The sequence below is a fragment of the Strigops habroptila genome, chromosome 1, assembly GCF_004027225.2.
Source record: "Strigops habroptila isolate Jane chromosome 1, bStrHab1.2.pri, whole genome shotgun sequence".
Classification (NCBI taxonomy): domain Eukaryota; kingdom Metazoa; phylum Chordata; class Aves; order Psittaciformes; family Psittacidae; genus Strigops; species Strigops habroptila.
Genome location: NC_044277.2, coordinates 91,079,659 through 91,102,968, shown reverse-complemented (window position 1 = coordinate 91,102,968; position 23,310 = coordinate 91,079,659). Strand labels below are relative to the sequence as shown.

General features: G+C 37.0%; 1 protein-coding gene across 1 annotated transcript in view; it reads right to left on the bottom strand.

The window, feature by feature from the left end:
• DTNBP1 (dystrobrevin binding protein 1) overlaps positions 1-23,310 on the bottom strand; it is a 69,311-nt gene that overhangs the window by 6,775 nt on the left and 39,226 nt on the right. The window lies entirely within an intron of this gene.

Below are 23,310 nucleotides of genomic sequence, written 5' to 3'. Positions count from 1 at the left end.
CCTCTGTTCACAGCAGCAAAGAACGTGCCAGAAGATGATGATACCGACACCAAAAAAGCAAAACCAACTACCATGAATTACTAATGTGACACCAAGCAGAAAGGCCAGCTTGTATAGCCTGTAGAGCTCTAGCAGTTCCTCTTTCCTCCTACAGTGAAAGACTTATTAGACTGGATACCATTAGAACTCCTTCCCTCCTGTTTTGCTCCACAAGAGTTGCTGACTGGCCAAAGAAAAGAATCCAGCCAGACCATTATCAGAATATGCTTTAGGAAAAAAAACCCAACACCAAAAAAAACCTTTTTAGGAGGAATGTATCAGCTGGAACCTTCCTCTCAGAGTTCTCTGTTCTTTTCTCTATACTGGTCCCACGAGCTCTCTGCTTACAATAAAAGAATTTGCTAGCTGAGCTGCTGATGGAAAGGATGGGGCAGTGAGAAGAGCTGCTCGTCTGGTCTGTTCTACCCATTAGGGGAAGCTCCAACAAATACTGCTGGGTAAAAAATGTCTAAGCTTACACACACAGCTAGAATATGGCATCCACATGGATACATGTGAAAGAGCATAAGATTATCTAGGACAAGCATCATGTTAGTCTCCCAGGGTAAATGTTATCTTAATGATATTTTACAATAAGGAAATTCATTAAAAGCATTTACCATTACAGAGATTATTATCCAAATGCAAAGGAAATTTTATTAAACCAGGCAAAACATCAGAGAGCAGTAATTCACTCTGTTGCCTGCATCAAGGTCACAGATCATATACAGAAGCAAATGAGCTGTGATAGTTGCCAAAAGGAGCCATAAGAATGGACCGACACACAAAATAGCCATTAAAACATCAGTATATAAGCTGGTTTTTGTTTTTTTAAATGCAGATTTAAGCAGCAAAACATCAGTGTATAATAAGGAAAGCATTTTCCTTTAAATCAACACGTCTTTATTATCAATTACACTACGGCGTATAATGACTCTGGGTTCCTTGAAGCACTTCACTACAGTCCTGAATGATGAGCCATTATTAACATTGTGTATGATGCAGAAAGGCCATTCAATTGTTATAATAAATGCCAGCGGCTCTCACTGACAACAGAAATTTCCTTTTCCTCATAATATATTCTGACAGTTTTGCACTCTGTACTGGCAGTTCAGGATATTTTTAACCCTGAAACAGAGACAGCATCCAAGTAACATATGAGACTGATACAACTCCTTTCTTAACACTGCCTAAAATGTTCTCTTAACTACTGAAATTGTCACTGGCCAAAGCTAAATGGTAACAGCTGCCTGCTGTGCCGACAAGTTCTGAGGAAACTCAGAATGCACTGGCTGAAGAGTTGTCATAGGCTTGCTCTCCAAAGTCAGTTACAGAGCACTAACACCAAGAACCTGGCTGCACAATTTCACACTCTGCCAGGTGTAATAGAAGTTGCTAGGCTAAGCAAAACCGATCTGCGACATTTGGGGTTTGTGTTTGTTGTCAGAAGTGATAAGGATGGCTAGATGAAGCCACAGAAGATGGGTGTATTGTTCCTTTTACAAAACTATTCAGAATTATATTTTCCATAATCCATGTGTAGTTTTATGTGTTTATAAAACACTGACTAGAGCCAGCACCAAAGGAGTTCTAAGAAAGTACCTAAGAAAGACAAAAGTATCATCCATATACAACCATACACTGCTCAAGTCCACATAATGAATTCTTCCCAGGATGCAAACTGAGACCTGACACACTTCATAGAATCACAGAATAGTTAGGGTTGGAAAGGACCTTAAGATCATCTAGTTCCAACCCCCCTGCCATGGGCAGGGATGCCTCACACTAGACCATGTTGCCCAAGGCTTTGTACAACCTGGCTCTGAACACTGCCAGGGATGGAGCATTTACCACTTCTTTGGGTAACCTGTTCCAGTGCCTCAGCACCCTCACAGTAAAGAGCTTAAAGTACTATTACATTTTTCCTTTCACAATAAAATTGTACCTTTAAATGAGTAACAGCACCTATTTCCCACACTGCCATGTGCAGAGCAAAAACACAGATGACACAGAAAATGCTAATTCACAATGAGATGCAGACTTACAGGAGCTGCCATGATAACCCAAATAAAAGGCAACTTCAGTTCTACACCAGCCATGTCTTTTAAGAGAAGAGAACTAGAAGCAGGTAGAATATTTCTTAAAAACCGGAGACTCAAGTGCTGATGGACAGCCTTCAGCACTGCCGCCAGGAACAACCCCGCGGCCAACCCACAGCTCACCTCCCCGGCAGTCACAGCACAACTGACAGCCTGCCTCCTCCAGAGACCACGCAAAGAGATACTGCTCGTCCACAAAACTTTCATCTGCCACAAAACATCCTTTTCTCCAGCGCTGCTGAACAACACACTCTCCATAGCCTTGCCCTCACCCTGCAGGTGCTGAAGCACAGAAGTTGGTTCTACCCTGAAACCAGTCACCCTGCCTGAAGCAGCCTCTGGGTATGCGCACCCCTACTGTGAATGCTACACTGCCCTCACCTCCTCGAGCCAGGGGAGGATTTATCAGGAAGTTTCAGGGGATGACTTTACCTCTCTATACACCTCAGCATGAGAAAAAGCTATAGTCATCAAGTCATCATTTGCTTCTGCTCCTGCAGGTTCTGCCTAAATCAGCTAATGGGACCTGGAAAGCTGCACCAGCTAATTCCAGTCATTAAAAAGGACTGTCCTGTGCTCTTAAAGGTCAATGAAAAACAAACTAATGAACTCAGTGCTCCAAGTGTAATCCTTAATGCATTAATCATCTCTATGGGCACTTTCCCCCACAGCCTTTTATCTAGTGAAAAAAGAAAAAAGAAAAATCACCATCTAGCTACACAAACAGCTACAGACATAGAAATCAAGGTAAGACGAGGAGTATAATATTATTTGGTACAAGATCCATGTTTTCCCATCTCAATTTACATTTCTGCTATTTCTGCAGCCAGAAGCTGTGCTAACAAGACACTGTATTCCTATTACAAGATTAATTTATTAAAGCCAGGACCTCAAGATAGATTTTTTTTTTCTTAATGACTTTATAAAATATTTTTATTTATAAATGAACTCTATTTCTGGGAACAACCCCCTCCCGTATCTTAAGCGTTTGAACTAGACACTAGAAAAAAAATCCAAACTCCAAAGGAGCAAATTATAGTAGCTTATGATCATATAACTCAAGTATAAAGGACAGATGATTCATACGCCTGACACTTCCTACAAGTTAAAATTCTGCCACAGTACCTAAAGTTGCTATCCAACCAAGTGACCATTTTATACTTTAATCTACATTATTATACATTTTCCAGTTACAGTTACAAACAACACAAATTAGAAGAATGACAACCAAAAAAATCAGCAACTGAAAGAACTGGTTTAGATTGCTAATGCATCCCTTAGACCTAATGTGAAAGATGTCAAGTGGTCCCAATGGATGGCTTTTTGGTGCTTTCACACTGTTATACAATCTGTTTACTTTCCTTCAATTAATTTATTATGTTACTTCACAGTTAATTCACAGAACTAGAATCCACAAATGTATCTGGTCTAAAGAGGGAAAGACACAGTAACACAAAACCTGGAGCTTAGACTAAATGCCCTTTTTTCCCCTACCCCTCTATAGTTCATTCGGTCTTTGTAGACTCATTCAACCAGGCCATAAAACATATGCAAGTGTTCTTCACAGGGTTTTTTGCTGTCACTGAAGATATCAAAGTTTCAAGCAGCCCTCCACTGAACTCACTCCAGGTTTTTGATGTTCCTCCTGTACTGGGGGGTCCAAAACTGGACACTGCATGTAGGTATGCTGAGTAAGGGAAGATAATCCCTTCCCTTATCTCCTGGCCATGTTCCCATTCACAGAGCCCAGGCAGCGGCAGCCTCCCCTGCTGCCGGGCTGCTGCTGGCGGCTCCTGCCCAGCTCGCTGCCCACTGCACCCCCCAAAAGCTTTCCACAGAGCTCAGTCCCCAGCGGGTCTCACCGCAAGGCTCCTCCCTCCTGGGTGCGAGGCTTTGCATCTCTACCTGTTGCTCTCCCTAAAGTTCCCGTCAGCCCACTCCTCAGCCTCTCTAAGTCCCTCTGGATGGCAGCCCTGCCCTCGTTGCATCGACTGATCTCTGCAGTTTGGTGTCATCTGCAAACCCAGGGAGAGGGCCTTCCATCACGTTCTCCAAGAAAGACCAGTGCGCTGCTTGTTACCAGCCTCCAGGTAGAGTATGACCCATTAACCACTCCCTCTAAGACAAGTAGCTATCCATCTCGTTGCCCATCCATCCAGACCGTAACATCATAATTTGGCTACAAGAATATTGTGTAAGACTGACAGAAACTATTAGTAAGCTGGCTATTCACTGAACAACTGAAAGCCTTCAAAAACCAGAGCAATAAAAAGATCGAAACAGACCACTGAAGACAAACATTCAGCCGAGTAACTTTTCAAGTGCATTATAACTTAGCAACTTATATTTGCAACAGCCTCATTATATACCCTTTTAAGTAAAAATATCAAAGTGTGGCAAGACACCGGGGAGCACTTCAAAGAATGCAGTTTTCCTCAAAAATGTTTAAATTATTCTTGACAGAATTTAGAATACATTTTTATAATATGAAGGAGGAAGTTCAGAGCACTCTTGCACTATACTTTGCTGACAACTGGGGAGAGACTGTTGGCAAAACTTGAAAACCAATTGTAAGATATGTGAATTGGGTGCACACAGTCTTTCTTCCAAACAGGAGTGGAAAGAAAACAAGTGAAAACTATGAAATTGTTTTTAAACACTGATTTAAGTCTCTTTAAAAAACATTTATTTTTTAACCAAAGGTATATTTAAATAATTGTAATAAAAAAAATAAATTCCTGATTCACTGAAATGTAAAGCCAGGATTTCACTGGACTTCAGTGACAGAAAGACCATCTCTGTTGGAAAAAACATATATCGTTCCAAATGAGATTTATTGCCTGCCAACTCTCCAAAGTCTGCATTTTCATGAAGGGATATTTTGCTAAAATTAAGATTATAAATTTTTTTTAATTATTTATTCATTAAGAAAAGCAGTCATTAAAAATGTATTCCTTGATAATTTTTAACTAGTGTTTTCACAGAGTGCATCAGTGTATGAAAACTCTAATTAGCTCACAAATAATCTAGTCAAGAGGAAAAGCAAAGGTTATACCAGTGTAGAGAAATTATTTTTTAAGTTGCCCAATAAGCAGTCCAACCAGTTGGCTTACCCTGGAAATCCCCTATAAGAAAACAAAGTGCTTGCTTGAGATGCTTGAAAAATAAAGAATATGCCTAAATAAATATCAGAATAAACCACTGAAAATAATTGCCTGTGTATGCCAAGACTCCAGTTCCTAAACCAGCACCTGGAGGAAGAAGCAGCTTCCGACCAATGCAACAGGAAACACAGCTTGGGAAAAAAGTTTCCACATAACTCAAAACTTTATCTGGCTACCAGGAAATAATCATAATTAAGAGATACTAAAAATATGCTCCTCCGAACAGCAGATGCTTGAACAGGGTTCTAAAAATGTAAATACATACAGGATTATAAAATAAAATTAAATTCACACAAACTTCATAATCATATGGCTCACAGTGTGTGAAAAGAATATTAGAACTTGACAGAACTAGGATCTTTTAGGTCAGCTAAACAAAAGGTTACTGCATTTACATTTATTTTCACAGTTTTCCTTTAGCGTTCTCCTACATTTTAAAGTACAAGACCAGTGCCTCGCTACTGCAGATAAGAATGCACCTGGACAGACTGCACCCAGTTTGCGTTTGAGTTTTTAAACAGTTAATATGGCCCATGCTGTAAATAATTTAGGGGTTCAGAAAAGTCTAGAGCATCCTAAGTTATATATAAAAGCTCAAATACTCCTCCCTTGCCTGATTGTACTTTTTTGCAACAAAATAAACAGAACATCATACATAGCAGCTATATGGCACATTATATTCTTTAGATTGCTTTCACCCTTCTCTATTCTCTGCAAGCTTAAAAATACATCAGGCTGAGGACTCCTCTGCAAGTTCATCTATAGCAGCATAAGCGAGTCTTGTTTTAGAACTAGATATGCTCTGGTTCAGAAACAGTAAGAATGCTTTTGGCCATTCTGTTTCTCATAAAAACATCCTGAAACTTGAGTGTATTTGCTACCTTCTTGAATTTTTTAGATTAAGAGCAGATGAATTTTCATGCCTGAGAATCTGGTAATCAGGAACAATTTTGGAATTGTTTTCATTTGCTTTAACTATAGTCAAAGTCATAATGGATATACTGTTCTACAGCACATTAGAGGTTTTTTCCAGACTTGTTTCAGTATTTTCTTACCTTCAGATGTGTGAATGCATGTCTTGCAAAGCACAGTAATGTTACAATAAATGTTTTAGAGGGAGAATTCACTCTCCAGGCCCATACTTGACTATTTCTGGGTTAACAAATCTACAGTCCACCATTTTCCAGTTTCCTCATCCAATTTCATTTATGGGCCCAAGAACTCTAAGTGACAATAGCTGTGTTTCTAGAAGACAGGATTTAGCAACATGACTTCAGTGGGATGGCAATACCACAAACTCTTTCAACTCACACCAGGACAGGCTTTGTTAGGAAGAGGATTTTCTAACTAACTAACTCCCCCATTCCTCCTTTAGTCAGGTCTCTATTCAAGTGACATAGAAGAAAGTGACAAGGGAAGAATAACATTAAGCTGAATGTCCCTAGTATAGAAAGTAAGTCGAAAATAAACAAATGGCAAGCATCTGAGCTCACATGCTTGTTTCCTGCCTCCCTATAAATCCACCATTTATGGTACTGTAAGAACAATAATTCCATTATTATGCCGCAAAGTATTTATTTTCTCTATAAATAAACCTGACACACATTTTCAATACATATAGATTTATTTGTGAAGACTCTGAATTAAAGCCAGATTTGTAAATCTGGCTTTAAAAATCTAGCCACACACTAGAAAAATCCCACTATTACAGAAATTGCACTTGAAAACGGTTCAAATGACTCAGCACTAGTCTACTGTCAGGAAAAGCTGTATTTAATGCATACACTCTGCAATTATTGTTTTTCCTGTCTTATCTCAAAAATACTCATTTTCAAATGGAAAACCATATCAACAGCAAATCTAAACCCAAAGTACTTTTAATAGAAACCACAGCATTGCAGTATTCTATTCAGGTTTGCAAAAGTCCATGAAGCTGTCTCGAATAAGATTAATAACATCCCATCAACCAAGTACAAATTGATCTATCGAACAATTACTATTTTCCATTCCAAAAAGATAACCACCTTTGCTTTGGAAGGCCTTCAAAGACAGGCAAATGGCTTCTGCTACTACAAGAATAGTGCTAATCTTAACCTTTGCACAACTGTGAGGTATTTGCCTTCCAGATCAAATTATGTGCATGCATAGGTACATAAATAAATTATGGGATACTGTTTTGCTGTCACAACACATTGTGCACATGTTGAAAATATGGGTTCCACAACATGGCAAATCAGTTGGCAGGTATCAGCTTCTACTTGTCCTTAAGAACACCACCAAGTGTCAAGCTCTTGCTTTGGTGAAACTGTTCTTTACACAACTAACCATCATCAGATATGCAGAGGAATACCATTCAGTGCTTAACGAAATCTTGCCTCAAAAAACTGAAGGTGAAAAAATTATTGTCTTGGTTCCTACCACCTGAAACAAAACAAGGTGCTTACTCCATATATTGTTTTCAGAATAACCAGCTGTCTGATCTGATCATGGAATTTATAACTCCCTCTCCAGACGGAGGGGTAGAGCCCTGCCAAAGAGTCCTTTTGGCTCTAAAGCCTGTAGGAATGAGCTACGGATTCACAGTCTCAGTATGGTTCAGTCTAATCTATCTGACTTACTTTACATTGATAGTGACATAATTTTGACTTGAGGAGGGCTTTTTTTTTTTTTTTAAGACATGCTTTAATACAAGTCTTAGGTTAACATAAGCAACGATTGCTTAATCAGAAACAGAAAAGACAAAATACCTTTCACCCAAAAAAAAAAAAAAATCATGCAACCGTTTGCAAGGGAATTTGATTTTTTCACATCTCAGGCATTCAGTAATGTGTAAACCACATTTGATAACAGATGTGCTTTACAGATGTGTGGCAAATAACACTGTACGATGATGAAGTATCTATGTCCATCAGAACTCTTAAAACATTTTCATTCAGTAGTGAAGGAGACCATTTTATAATTCAAATCATACTTGAAGTATTTGATGCAGGAAACCATTCCAAATCATCAGTCCTCTCTCATCTGAATCAGTCATCAAACTAAAGTTCTGAAAGCACAAAGCCTGCAACTGTTACTGCAATCAACTGCAAGATCCGTTTCTTGGTTATCAGCAGTACTTTTCTATTAGTGCTAAGAACATTAGTGCCTGGTTACTAAAACAGAGCACATTCTAAACAAGCAACAAATATGTCACTTCACCAAATACAGATTCTGTGTCCAAAGGTGCACATGAGATACTTATGCTAAAACACCCGTGTCTAGCTGTTTGGAGAAGATCTCAATCAATATGAAAGGACCAGGGATTAGAAATGAACAGGAGAAAGCATTGTCAGGTTTTTGCAATTCTTTCTATTTTCAGCTAACAGGGGAAAACCCCCCCACAAATTAAATGTTCAGAACTGCAGGACCACTGCAGAGAAATCACTCTCTTACTCACATAAAAGACTTGCTTATTTACAATGTCAAAATTTCATAGGCAGTAATATTTTAAGATGGCCATAAGCAAATCAGTAGCACACACAGAATACTTGAAGTACTTCTTTTTTCCTGACAACTTAGTCTATTTCCTCTTCCACTCTTCTGCCCAAAGAACTTCCCCAATACACGCAAAAAACCTGCTATTCATTCATCCTGTTACTGCTGGGTTTATTTTTTTCATTCTTAGAAGTTAAGAAGAAAAAGATCCATTAGATTACAAACCCGGTCCAATTCAACACTGTTCGATGAATATCCCAAAATGAATCACACTACAGCATATCTTTAGACATCCTAGTGGGGACTAAACACTTTTGTATGATATGATTAGGAAAACCAGATTTGAAGTACCATTCACACTAACAATCCAGCATCCAGAAGCATCTGAATAATATCTACAAAATAACATGAGGGGACTAATTTGTTAACAGATAGCTATTAGGGATGTGTTACCAGCTGAGGAATTTTAAAATAGATGCAGTTCTGCATATTCATTAGACACAGAATACCAGTGACAAACCAGCTTGTTTTTAAAATCCCTATTTATTCTCAAATGCAAAACAAAGATGCCACCATTCTTTTTAAAAACTGAACCTGTAACAATGCTATTTACTAGTAAAACTAATTTGCAACATTAGCATGGCATGTCGTTTCCAGACTTTTTAATAACCGTAAGACAGATGTTTTCAAACTACATTACAATATTCTCTTACAAAGGTGTTGTTCAATTAATGGGTTCCTTTTAAATTCTGCCAAATGGACAGTTACAACTAATCAGGCACAATAAAATGATGACAACCAAAACAAAAATCTTACTACATTTCAAACAGGACGTGGCTGAATATAAAGCAGTATTTTCAGAACATATGTCTACATTTTCACAGTTAAAATTCCCCATTTTCTATTATGGAAAGGCAATACATATTAAGAAACAGGGCATCTTATGGTAAGTGCAGAAATATATGTCAGTGTGATTTCTTCCACTGAACATTTTTATCTTTAAAACCAAAATAGCTGCTGTGAAAAAACAGTTTAGTCAGGACACGGATTGTGATTCCGAGGAAAGGCAATTTTCGGTATGTCAGTTCTAAGGAAAGGATATCAAGTTTTAAATGTTTAATTAAACATTTTAAGCTTTCTTCCATGTGTCTAGTGTTCAGATACTCAAAATCATTCCATTTCTTCATTTTATTTTTTACAGGATAATAAATGGTCTATAGCTCAGAAATAAAAGATCTTGACACAAAACAGCCCAGACAAAACTTGCAACTTGCCAAATACTGTCTTTAAATAGCTCACTTGTAAGATTTTTTTTTATTATTATTACCTCAAAAAACATTTAAGATAACTATTTTCAAATTAAAAAAAAAAAAAGTCTTGAAAGATGATCTGTTCTCACTGGCTTGGTGACTTGTGTTCTGCCTTCTAGCAGCATTGTTCTAAATTGTTCAAACTCACAACTTTAAAGGTTGCCTTTATCTATAGTGTCAAAACACTTCCATAACTCTACTGCTAATTCAGAACAGTTTCTGAAACTTTGACATATCTTTTTTTAAAGCACTTAAAGACAAACCTTGAAGAACCACCTCTATGACACAGGCAGATTGGAAGAAACTCAAACCCTTACCTTCCCTACAGTCTGTAAACTATGACAGAAGAGTGTTGCTGGGTTTACTGTTTTGGTTTTTTTCAACCCTGACAAATGTTTCATGCTTTACATTTTTACAGGATTTCAGTACTCCATATGGTAGCCAAAATTTGCTACTAATAGGAAGGGAAGCTCCCAGGTCACAACGTATCAGCAGTATTCAAATTTTCACTTTGACATTCATGCTTTAAAAGACAACCAGATCTAAATCAGTGCATCAATATTAGCAAAGTCAAGGGTGACCACTGCTCACCCAAACAATAAACCTGATTTTACGGTACTAGATCAAATTGACACTTCCACACCAAGGAAGCTCTGGTGGCTGGGTACAAAAGTAACTCTTCCAGACCAAACAATTCTGAAGAAGAAACTCTTCTGGGGGGGGTGTGTGTGTGTGTGTGTGTCTCATCTGTCCTCCTACAGCTGACACAGACTTGACATCAAGTGTGAAATCGACAGCCACAATATTGTCACCTCCAGCTAAAGCTGTAATGGCAACCGTATTTACTCAAAATTGTTTTTGCAGTTTAGCCTTTAATTCATCAATGGCAGCACTAGGCATGAAATAACAGTGTAATCTGATCTGAACCCGTGCTCATATTGGTTTACCTTACAGTAAGAGATAAACTGATTTCTGAAGATTGCGATTCAAATCAAACTGATTTAAATGAATGCAACACTAGTTTTTCAAGGACTGTATAAGGCAGGTTTAAAGATATTGTGCAAAAACTAACAGGTTTTTTCTCATGTGTGCAAGATCTAAATCATTAAATTAAGTGAGATTAATAGATTAATTTATCGGAATAAAATATAGCTAGAGAAGTTTCACTGGTTAACGTAACTAACCAGGTCATTTGTATCCTCATAAAAGGGTGTAATGAACAGCTAAGACTTTTTCCTTACTTGATGTTTACAGTTTTACACCTGCTTCTTATTAGGAGAAATCATCACTAAAGCAGTATGTAACTTATTAGGTCTATCAGCTGCTCAGCTCAGCACCTCAATGCATGTGTAACAAAAAGACAGACATACACACACAGCGAACCAGGGAGAGGATGGAGCAGATGTGTGATGTTACTAATGCATCAGTGGAGCATTAAACAAGAGAGAAATATGAAAGGAAAGGAGATGATACAAAGTCAGAGAAATGAAGATGGGGCAGGGGCGGAAGGGAAGGGCAACTGACAACTCAGATTGCCGAACAGAGCTATAAATATGACCCTTTCTTCTGGATTTCTCCACTCTGGTAGAGATTAAACAAGTGGTAAGGAAAAAACCAGTACTAACCAGGAGAAAGAAATAGAAAACAGAGGCACAGAAGGCTTAGCCATATTGAAACCAAACACCAAGAACAAAAAGCCACTGCAACAGAATCAGCCATTACCAAAAAAATACACACTACTGAAGCTACTCTGTCAGAGGAAAAAGCCAAGAGACTGTAGGAACAATAACAAGTGAGTGAGAAAGCACATACTGCGTGACCATCAATGACTAAACCCTATGCCTATAGTAAAAACAAACTGACAGATGACACCTCCGATACAGTATCTTATGCAAGCTATCAAAGAAAACCCACCTAAAGGATGCACTGACATCAAAGTGACAGTGAGGAGCGAATAAAAAGCAGAAATTCAGGAAGCTGATAAAAGCACTTACAAGGGGGAAGGGAAAAAGGAAGGAGGCTGACTGAAGAGGTAAGTCAATGTAATTAGGACTGTGAAACCTGTAAAATAAGCTACCTAGAGATCACTCCTTCAACACACGCAGTTATATGAAATCTCTCTCACGCTCTCCCCCATCTTTTCTTCAAATGCATGGATGCCGCGCAAGTCTTTAACATCTCCTGCCACATCCTGGGGCAGCAAGCACTTATTTATGCTTGTGCTGCAATACAGTATAAACTGAAGAATGAATTCCCCTAATATCTCTATCAATCAACTTCTGCCATTTGTATGCAGTTTAAAAACATTCATCTTAAGGCCAACCAAATACAGAATACTTAATTTATAATATTTCCCTTATCTCCTGAATATGTATACGGCTCTACTAATTGCATTTTTAATTTTATTCTTTAGAATGTTTTAGCAGTAATTAGTAACAGGTACTTTAAACCCCACATAATGCATGCACATTTCCTGAGTAGTGTAAACATGCAGCTGATTTCCGAAAAGGTTAAATTTCTTAACTGTTATTCTATCTCTCCAAACAACACCTCTCTGCACTAGGTGTCATTTTCTATAGCAATGAAAATTACATGGTATTCCTTGACAACAGGTATAGCCACCCATACCTGTAACAATTCAAAGCATTAAGATAAACTGTAAGCAGAGGTGTCCTGATCCTGCTCAGTGGCCAGTTTTTCCTCTCTTTCATATCTATGCTTGCATAACATGACTCTCAAAGGCAGAACATCCTTTGAGGAGGATTAAAACACAATATGACCTTTATTAAATATGAATTATTTGTTCACATTTGGCATGACAGTGGGAAAACATTGCCTTCAGGCCACCATTATATCTGCCCTGTTTCCTTCTCTTTCTTCCCCGTCATCATACATCTGCTTTGTCAGCCCCAGCAGCATCCAACTTCCATAAGCAAAGAGATTTGTTTTCTCCCTTCTAGAGCAACCAAAAGTATTTTTATTTGATACTAACAGAGAAATAAAATTATGAAGTTTAAGATTTAAGCTTTCAGTAGAGATTGAGGCAGAGTATTTCTCATCTCTTAGATGCTGCTGCAGACTCCAACAGATGACACCACATCTGATTTGACCAGCTTCATACAGGGAAGATTTAGTTTATAGTCATGAAGACCAAAATTTATTTTTTAAATGAAAGATTAAATTTGATGGAAGTGAGTTACAAACAGTATTACGGGATCTATACATTCGATGCTTAGACTTTGTGATGCCTTTTAAAACACAAATGAGACAGGCAAGATGCGATAATGAATAGCAGTGAAGAAATAGTGAACAAGTGAATAAACTCCTCACAAGACTAACACTGAAAAGATCTGATCTGTCCCGGGGCTTGGCTAACAACAAACCTTTGGAACACGACTAACATCATGACCATGAGGTCTTCCAAGACAAATACACCAGGGACAGCATCTGGTACATGCATCACCCTCGTTATCAGTTCCTGAATATACTAGAAATTATGAACAAGGATTGAGGTGGGGTGGGAATCAACCAAGAAATACTCTTCTGTTGGTACAAGTATTTCCCTCCAGGAATGATATACTAAGAAGGTGTTCATCAAGAGTTGAACTTCAACCTATTGTGATTCTTTTACAAACTATTAAATCTGTTTACAATAGTGACTAATGAGAACTGAAGCATGCACAAGGAATCAAAGTAACATCATTATTACCATTTCATGCTCTATAAAACAGTAGATGTTTCCTAAAAAGCCTATTTTGAAACACTCTTGCAGATACTACTTTTCAACTATTTTTCATATGTGCTTGTTTAATAAACAAATTTCCTGACAATATATGTGTTTATATACACAGTAAATGCAGTATCAACAGTTGCTGCATCACAGAGAGACAAATCTAACCATAAGGTGCCGAAATTTTGTTCCAGAAGTAGGAAAAAACCCACTAAAACCTGATAATAAATGAAAACTATATTTTCAAAATAAAATTGTTAAATTTGGTGCATTAGTCAAGAAAGCAGCAAGTTCTTCACAACCAACCATAGAACATATACAAGATTATAGATTTTCATGAAGCTTTCATTAGTTCCTTTCTTTCACTCAAAAATCCAAACTATCAAGTTCCATGTAAAATGCTAATTTGTCTCTCTATGTACCCAGAATAAGATTTTTTTTACAACGTTAATCTGGTTTAAATAAAACATATGTGTAGATATGTTTCATGAGTTTATTTTTATTGATTAATTTTATATATTAAAATCTCTACAGATGCAAAACCTGGAAGTCAATTTTAATAAATATAAATGTGTAAATGCACACTTCAGTACGAATGCATTGTACTCAACATATTAAAAATAATGTCACTTATGAACACCGTAAGTATTAGAGAGCTAGAATGAATTGCATTTTGCTGAAGAAGTTTGCAAGGTAGTAGTTTCCACTTTTACCAATCAAAATAGGTCAGAAATTATACACTTGCATACTGCTATTATAATCAATTTTTAAAAGTGAAAACCGTAATCATAGCAGCAGCTATTAAAGACTGATGGCCTGCTTTTTCTAACACTAGTTTAATGCTTTCTAAATAGTAAACTGAATTATGATACTCAGCCTCAGGGGAAAAATATGTCAGAAAAAAGCCTGAGAGAGACTGCATTTTATAAGCATGTATGTATAGTAAGGTATTTAGAAATTAAAACAAGAAAAGCTATTCTTAAGCCCACAGATAAAATAAAGAACATATATTTACAGTGAACCAGTCTAAAATACTATAGGTCACATCTGATGATTCTCTATTTGGAAATATGCCTCATGATCAAATAAGGAGATACTGAGTTCTGCTCACATTTAAAGTGAGACTTCAATATAGGGCATTTCACATTTAATTTTGTTTAAATATTCTTCAGAAGTCCCAGGCATTTGAACAGATTTCACCCTTCACCTTTATTTACCTATAGGAACAGATCTGTCACACATGAGAGAAAGGCAGCAGTCAAATCAGCAGTACTGGAAGCATAACGTATATCTACAGAGTCACCAAGGTTACATAAACTGATACAGCATATTAATACCACTCCTTCCCCGCCTCCCAAAATACAAGCTCCTCAACTACTCCGTCATTACAAATGATATCTTCATTTCAATGCTAGGAGAATAACCACCAGAGCCCAGAAACTGAGCTACCTTCTCATTCACCAAGAGATCTGGAGGTCAGAGCTGAGGGTTATCAAGTTAGGCAGCATAGAGACGTACCATTTGCACTTTCACTGACCCTGCTGCACTCACCCTATAGATGAACGCAAAACTCGGATTTTTCAGATCACTCCAAGATTTTTGTAGAGATATAAAATAGGAAGTCCTGCAGCAAATCACTTCTCAGAAGTTACACAGACAGACTGTACTTAACCAAGAGATAACAGTACAAAAGAACAATATGAAGTAGCTGAACTATAAAACATGAAAGAACCATGTTAAAAGTAGTAATGAAAAATACTTCTCCAGATATTCGCACATTCCGACTTGCAGAATTTAGCAATGTCAGTATGAACCTGGAGACTCCTGAAGTGTAAGACTCCTAAGAGAAACAAAATACTTGTCCAATATAGTCTTTAAAAAAAGTCACAGTGCAAAGAATTCTTAAAATAGAAGCTTGCAAAGCGCATTATATTGTCAGAGCAAATCTGTCTCCATCCTGCTAGAGATGGTAGCTCGGTGATCCGCATGTAACTCCACCTATCTTTTAAGGCAAAAACTGTCCTAGTCCCACCACTTTAATGCAAAGTTCTGGCAGTTGTCCAAGTGTCTGGAAGGGAGGGCACACAGCGTTTTTAAATTTTCTTTTTAGGTCATGACATAAGAGATCACACTGATGTCCACTAACACTCCATTTACAACGCAGAGGAAGTCACCAACTTGTACTTAAAGAAAAAAGGAAGGCACTTCTAAAACCAGTGCTGTAGTGTACAGAAGCTTGATGTTTATGCAAGTTATCTAACACTTTCCACAAAGCTTAGTAAAACATAAAACTGAAAAAATAGCACATACTACATGGAATTGAAAACCAAGGGTAAACAGCACACTTTTATCCATGGCAAAGAGGCATTCCTAGCAAGCAAAGATGTTTTTCAGTGGAAGTTTAAGTGATATGAAAAAAAAAAAAAAAAAAAAATCAAACATTTTTATTAAACTTTGTCCTGTCCCTTATGCTTAGAATATAAAAGCGCATGTTCATTACAGAAATCACCAGACTAAGTTAGAGGTCTGCACATTTTAAAGTCAGTAAGTGGGATGTGAGATGTGGTTAAGTCTTCTAGCAATGATAAAATCAAAAAACTTGCCCATATTTTTCTTAGATTTGTCTTTTTGAATGAAGTTAAGGGTTACATACAGTCTTGCGGCTTTTATAGGAAACTCTTTACAGCAGTCTTTGCCAGCAGTCAGATGCCATATTGCCTTCTGTATCAAAATACAAACTAAGAAGGACGAGCACGGACATCACTGGAACAGGGATCAAATTAACGGAATATAGCAAAAGTAACATTTCTATAACAAAATTTCAGGTTAGTCATCAGACTAAATTTATACCATGGAAATATTAATTCTCACCCTCTGTAGACAGAAGAGCAGCAGTTTCCAAGAAACTCGCAAACTCAACAGTTTATGAAATAAACTTTTCTGCCCAACAGATTTCAGTAAAAGTAGTTCAAATACTCGTATGTTCTTCCTCTCCAGTAATTTCATAATTAGGGTAAGCCAGAAAACAACTGACACTAGACAAAATAAAAGACTGAAGAGTATCATAACATAGATAGTATTTTCAGTGCTTGGAGGATTTAAGAAAGCCCCTTTGCTGAATTAATACTACAACAGTTTAACACGATTAACAATTAGCTGGAGGCATACTAATCACTACAAAACAAAACCCCCAAACCACCCCAATGCACACTGGCCTTTCAGAATTTTCCCTCTTTTTCTGGATGCTAATTCCTTTAGTGTGTTTACATGCAGAAGTCTCCTTGCCTCCCCTGCTCCATCAAGCAAACCAATCTCTCCTAGCATTTTGTGAAATAAACTCTCTCCTCCTAACTCAGTCACATCTCTAACACCTCTTCTTCTTTGCCGCTGTCCACTGGAAATCTCATGATTGATCCACCCCTGGATGGTATTTACCCTTTTCACAGTTGAATTAATCTCAATAGTTCATTTCTCAAGTGCAACTTCATGACAGAGATTGTTCTCTTCCTATATCATTTTCAGTCAATAACCTGTCACTTGCGGAACTTTCTGGCTTGCTATTAACTACAAGAGGACAAAATCTATAAAGTTATTATTATCTTCTGCATGTTTTAGTGTTGCTAGAGTCACCTGTTCTCAACACTTAAATTTCATACTTGTGCTGCTGCCTGAACAAAATGCAGAATGTCCAAGTTAAACCTGAATTAGATCTAGTAAGTATTTCTCAAAGGCTAATATTAAAGAATCATATATATAATATGTATCTTAAACATAAGAATCATACTTAAATAACGCTTTGCTTACAGAAACATACGAGACTATTTCTTTCATTCAAAAGCAGTGGTATACATGGTAAAACTGCCTTAGTACTTATAATGTCAATTCAAAGAGCATCTATTTTCAAAGTAATTTAAAATGAAAATGTCTTATCATCATGATTATCTCCTCAGTTGAACTTTCAAGGACTGCAAAGAGGACTATATAGTAAGAATACCGGCTTTTCTGAAATTCATTCATGACATTTTTAATACCTTTAAAAATAATTAAAAATACCTTTAGACATTGTCTTGCATTTTACAACTTTCCTTCTAAAATAACTATTTCTTTTGTCTAGGAAATCCTCAATATTTCCAAATTTCTATGAGATATGACTTAGAATATATTCTTTCTTTGGTCTGTGTTGGATAAAACCTTTTCTGTTTTCTCTTGTTGTAGTTAGTCCACAATTCTTCCATATGTCAAATTAATTTTCACTTCATGAATTTTAAAACAATTAGGCTGAATAATCATTAATACGCAGGAGAAACCTTCAGTGGTGCAAAAGCACCCTGAATTGTATGCAAGAGAAGGAGAGAAAAGTACCTCTTCTGGACTTCTCCCCATTCTGTAACTAGGGGAAGTTTTCATACCAGTTAAGAGTTTCCCAGACGTGCTGAAAACCAAGGACTTGGCTTTCTGTCCTGTCAGCCCTTCTACAGGATTGCATCTAGAACATGTTTGGGTGTGATGAGAACCAGGTAACTAAGTGACTGGCAGCACAACCCTCTAAATAGGTACCAACAATCAAAAAGGGAAAACACGTGTCACTCACCCAAACCCCTAAAGTGGGTAGGCTTCCTCCAGGCACATAGGTTTGTGGAGACAGAAGCTGAAGTTGCAGGCCCTTCCTGAAGACCCTGTGCTCCTAAAAAGTGCCAGAAGCTGCACGCAAGACTAATCGCACAGACAACTAACCAGCACTCTTTAAAACAAAGGTAAAAAGCCCACACTTCTAATTCCATTGTACGGTTAAACTGGCTTCAAAAAAAATTACATTACATCTATGATTAAGGCTTAGGACAATAGGGCCTGCACAACTGCAATTCCCACATCACTGGTGAGGCACGAAACCTGAGCTTATTAAGTACCACCAGTTCCATTTCCTATCCACGCAAATGTACAAGATACACTGAAAACCATCTGAAGTATTTTTAGTTGTCTTCTCTATGAAGCGTGGGTTTTTCACTTTAGTGTTCGATAACCAGAGAAGAGATAATAAATCTATGAGGATTTAAGATTGCTATCCATGTTAAAACCCTCCCGAGCCAATGGAAACATCGGTGCGCGAGGCCTGGAGTGATTACATAATTATCTAATTAAGCCAGAAACTGCTTAAAATGAGACACAGCCAACTACATTTTGATCATGTCTCATTTATGCCACGTCAAAATAGGATTAGCTGCCTTCCACATAAAAGGAAAAAAGGGCTGAGTGACATCTCCACAAGATTTTTATTTTGCTTTAATCCACAGAGTAACCCAAGTGATTAAAAATGAAACAATGGTTCAGATAGTCACAACTGCCTTTTAACCTTTTTCTGCCTTAATTCATTCTATTAGAAATATGCAATTTAGAAATATTACCTACAAAAATGTTTCACTGATTTTTCAAATAGCTCACTTTAAGTATTCCATTTTTATTATTCAATGCCATTTTCCAAGAGACTATTAATTCACCTGTCCAGTAAAAAATAAACAAATTACAAACAGGATGCTACACTAGCTACAGTACTGGAGAACTATGTTTGTACAGTTTCAGCTATAATGCCTTGATACAATTTAACACAGCATACATAACACTTGTAAATGAAACAGGCAGATTTGTTTACCAGAATATTCCCATTTTTGTTCCATTTACTGACCAGGATAGAGAAACATTTGGAATTCTCACACATCCACATGTACACTTCAGCCATCCGCCCTTTCCATGTGAATCATTAAAATCTGAGCAGCACAAGCAGTTTAATAACATACTGCTGTGAAAGGCGTGACTGAGATGTATGTAAGGACATACTATAAAGAAGGAATAAATTATTTCTACTGCAGCTTTTAAAACAATTCTACTATTTCTGAATGCTGTAAGGACCAGAATAGTATCATATTTTTGGTACCACTACAGAAAAAAATAGTGCCATGTGAAGAAATGTTAAAAGCATATAATCTATTACTGTACATTTATTTAGCTACAAATCAAACTGACGAAATGCCTTCACTTACATTTACATTTCTAATATGGAATAAAATAGAAGCAGCATGCCAAAAGAAAGAATACTGTCATCACAAAACTGTTCAAAAATTCATTCGCACCAAGATGCACAGGCCACAAAAGCCTACAGCATTTGGTCTTTCAGCACCCCAAAAAAAGTATTACATCTGATCCTGCTAGAGGGAAGCAATCTTTTTAATAACCGGTATATGAATATTTCTTAATTTCCCATTAACCTCAGCCTACACAGGTGGTAAGCAAACAGATTTTCATGAAAATACAATAAACCATTTTTAGGTTTGTATTACTTTTACTGTCACCAAGCTGTGGAAGGAAATGTGATTAAAAAAATTATAATAATCCTGATTACTAAAGAGGTGCTAACCTTTGCAGTATTAATGTTGACACTAAAGCTTCTACTTACTGCTACCTCTGCCCAGCAGTACTTGGAGAACTGATATTCCTAAAGCTCACATTTCAGAAATACTCTCCAATTCTAATCCTTATAGAAGTATAATTTCAATGTTGGCCCACGGCCCATGCACAAAATAGCAATTCTACTGCCCAGCATATGACTGCAAATAAGGAAAAAAAGCTTCACAGCTGCACCACCAATTCACCATACTTCAATTTCAGGAAACAACAGCAAGAAAAAAAGAGACAACTTCTGTTAATATCTACAAAGTAGTTAAGGATACAAAATGGATTATACCAGTACCATATATATTGCTTGCAATACTGACAATTTTGCTTGCTAGGTGGTCACACCAGATTTAGCAGAACAGACAGCAAATTTTGCCATCTTTAAGTAAACAGTCAACTATTCTGTCTAGGTTTATGGAAAATAACTATTTTGATACATGAAGTATTCCTATCAATACAAATATAAAGAGTTATCCCACATCAGATTAATTGCTTAAAACAGGATATTCAACTTCACACTGTTACTTAACATTAAGATCTAATTTAATGGTCTGAATTACAACTCATAGGTAGAGCCTTGATAAAGGCATGCTCCAAGAGGTTATTAAAACAATATAATAATTCAATTTACTCTAATGGCTTGGTCCTGGACATCAACTGGAGAAAAAAAAAATAAAAAAAAAATCTCCACATGAATCGTAACAGAAAAAAAACTCTTCCAGAGGTTATATAAAGCAATGCAAAAAGAACTGGAGTAGAAATCCACATCTTATTTCCATTTCAATTAATGCACAGTTCTAAGCATCATTAGTTACAAATTAACATCATGAAAATGTTATTAATTGCATTATTAAGAACATTGTTTCATATGACATAGGGTGCTCACACTGATATAAGTAACATTGCTTCATTTGAGAACATATGTTTTAATCATTATTTTATTTATCTGAAAGAAACCAAGAATTAGCATGACTGCACCTATACGAATGAATTTACTGCTCTAATTTTTTACATTTTGTTTTATCTTCAGATAATAATTCTCTGTCTCCCCTCATCCTCTAGTATCGCCCCACCCTCAGGCAAGTCTGCTTAAATTTTTGTTATGTATTTGTATTCTTTTACTAATTCTGATTAATATTAACGTGACAATAATGCAAAGCAACAGACAAAAGCAAAGCAATAAACAAAAGCCCTGACAAAATAGACATTTAGTCACTATTTCTTTCAAATTTGCCAAATCGAGTTGGCAATTAACCTCTCATTTATAGCACACCCTTTACAAATCAGGCAATTGTGACAGCTGAGGAAATTAATTAAGCTAACTTTAATTTCATTTTGAATTTTACATTAGCTTGGCAAATTAAGCTGACAAATAATAGACATGATAATAAAGTTCTACCTACATGAATTCTTCTGAGTATCCTCAGGGGTTCCCGGAGATGACATGGCAGTGAGAAATAAGCAAGTAAAAAGCAACACAGTCCTGGTCAAGTGAAAGCTCCGGTTACCAAGCAGCTTCACCGATGTGCATCTTCATTGATGCAGAACAAAGACCAATGCTAGAAGGCTGCTTTTTCAAAGGAGTAATACCGCGACTGCCAGTTTTCAGTGGGTCACTCGTACACAGATGCATACACATGGATACTTCAACTCAGCGCCTTTCCAGAACCTGAGCACAAGCTACCAGCAGCTGGGCTGTACCAGAAATGCATGCATGTATTTGGGAAGGTACCACATGCTGCTAAATAAAGGGGTGATATAAAGACAGAAATCCTCCCAGCAGGTTATAATCTGCTAACATGCAGTTACAGCATGTGTTTATTTGGCAGAGAGCTAGAAGCCTTTGAAAATAATTTAGAAGCAAGGGAAAAGGCATGGAAGGGTTCTGAATTCTTTTTTTTTTAGGTGATGGTTCATAAAGCTCTCCCCTCAAATATTTTTCCTTAACATGGCTCAGCTCAGATACCCCACAAACCAGATCACATACTATTCTTACTTCACACATAAAATATTAAAAATCTAGGATAGGATATTAAAATAAATTAGGAGCATTCTTCTCTATTGCAAACTGATTTTCTATTACATATCCAGACTACATTTTAATGAAAAATTCAAAACATGGTTATGCAGTTAAAAAAAATTACAGAAACAGCATACGACAGAGAATCTTTGGTTATGGTGATGTTGCAGTTACACAACGGTGCATTTATGTCTCAAAAACTGTAAGGCGTTGCTCTGAATTGGGAACGCTAGTACGTGTTTCCTTGTCAATTTCGGAGGGTGCGCAGTGCTGCCGCAAACCATGATAGCCATAACAATTCCTTTCTTTTACTTAAAAAGATCAGAGTTTGAAAAGCTTCTTGGTGACAATTATCAAAATACAGAGTACAGACTAAAGGGAAATCTGCAAAAAATATTTCTCCAGTCGTCATCATTAGAGGAAGAATTACCAAGAATGTATGGGCCTACAAAACTCAGGTTTATTTCACCAATGAAAATAACATCAAATATATCTATGGGAAAGATTAAAATAATAATAATAATAACCATGAGATAATCCCGGCTTTCATTCTGGACTTGGGTAATTAAAGGATGAATTCAAGTTAGAGCTGCAGACAAAATCGGATTCTATTTTTTCCACTTCAGTCATTTAAACGTTACAGACAATTAAAATATCACACCTTTAAATGCTTCTTTTCTACATAAACTGAGTATGACAAAACTTATGTTCCCATAAAATTTTTTCTTATTACCTACACAGTTAGCTATTCACCCTGGCAATAGCCAGAGAAAACCTCTATTGTTGTGCTGGTCCTGCACCCCTTGCAAAACCAGGATTCTGCAAGGCTGACTCCAGCAAAGGGCCAACTTCTACTGCAGCCAACTGGAGAGGTACCTGTACATCCAAAAGCCATCTTACCTTAAGCTGCAGTGATGTCAAAATTTTTGTGATACATCTGACCTCCAAAAGGGCTTTTGACTTAGTGCAACACTAAAACACAAAAGTAGGAGGACTCCAGGAAAAAGAAAGCTACATAAATGCAGCA